The sequence below is a fragment of the Gekko japonicus genome, unplaced genomic scaffold (genome assembly GCF_001447785.1).
Source record: "Gekko japonicus isolate JY-2015 unplaced genomic scaffold, Gekko_japonicus_V1.1 scaffold287, whole genome shotgun sequence".
NCBI lineage: Eukaryota > Metazoa > Chordata > Lepidosauria > Squamata > Gekkonidae > Gekko > Gekko japonicus.
In genome coordinates this window covers 681,859-683,281 of record NW_015167065.1, presented here as the reverse complement: position 1 = coordinate 683,281, position 1,423 = coordinate 681,859, and positions in this window count along the sequence as shown.

Below are 1,423 nucleotides of genomic sequence, written 5' to 3'. Positions count from 1 at the left end.
CATCTGCACCATGGTGGATGAAAGCTACCAGAGAGGGAACTGCTTTAGGAAGAAAGGCCACCATTTGCCTGAGGAAGGTCCCTGCCACACGGGGGGGAAAGTGCGGCGAAATTGCGGCTGTTTCAAAGTGCGGCGAAATTGCGACTGTTTCTCAGTTCGGCCAGGAGCCTGGGATGTGCTGGCATAAGAACGCGCCGGCGATCCCACGGTCGCGCTTGCCGCAGCCTTTTGGGTAAGTCCACATCAGTAGGTGGGGTTTTTTTTCAGCGGATTACTGGCATTAGGGCCGGATCGGGGACGGGTGCACGCCACTTCCCAGATGTTGTGTTGAGATTGCGCCTGTTTGCTGCGCCCCCGATCCGTCCCTCTCCCGGGCCAAACGCTTACGTGTGACGGGGGCTGAAGAAAGGCTACCATCAGCCACCATTTGAGTTCAACACTCCTCTTGCATTTAAGTTCCATACATCTCTCACGTTTTTTTGCAAAAAAAATCCCCAGATCGCACACCTAGCATTAGAAACCTCATCATAAGAAGAAAATGGAGACATATAGAATTACAGATTGCCCTCAAGAGCCCTCCTGAAGAGTTCACAGTGCATCCCTAAACAGAGTTACACCCTTTTAACTCCACTGAAGTTAACAGGCTTAGGACAGCGATGCTCTCTTTCAGATTGCACACTGACAAGTCTGTCCAGCTTCCTGGAGGCCTGAAAGCCTCAAGAAGACTTTTCTGAAGGAATGGGGCTGCCACAGAAAAGGCTATGGCAGATCTTTCTTACTTAAAGAAAGTAAAAACCACATAAAAAGGTAAAGGTTCCCTTGCTCGAAAGCCAGTTGAATCCGACTCTAGGGTTGTTGTGCTCATCTCCGTTTCAAAGCCGAAGAGCCAGCGCTGTCCGAAGACATTTCCGTGGTCATGTGGCCGGCATGACTAAACACCAAGGTGCACGGAACGCTGTTACCTTCCCACCAAAGTGGTACCTATTTATCTATCTGCAATTGCTTGCTTTCGAACTGCTAGGTTGGCAGGAGCTGGAACTAGAGACGGGAGCTCCCTCCGTCATGCGGCGCACCTGGGTCTCGAACTGCTGAACTACCAACCTTCCATAGCCTGCAGTTCAGCGTCTTAACCACTTGAGCCACCGCAGCTCCAAAAAACCACATACCACCCCCCAAAAAGTCAAAAACAAAGATCCAACAATTCAAAACCCTCCATGAGAAATAAAAATCACAAGAAATTTGCCATGGGTAGTTGACAAACTGTTAGAATTAGATATTAGGGCAACCACATTCCGCTAGGTAACTGCCCAGATAAGGGCAGTTATGTTCACGTAGTGATACAAATGTTACAGACACGCGGAATAGATCTTAAGACTTGGAGAATATCTAGCAACACATTTTGTTACAACTTGCCTATTCCCTC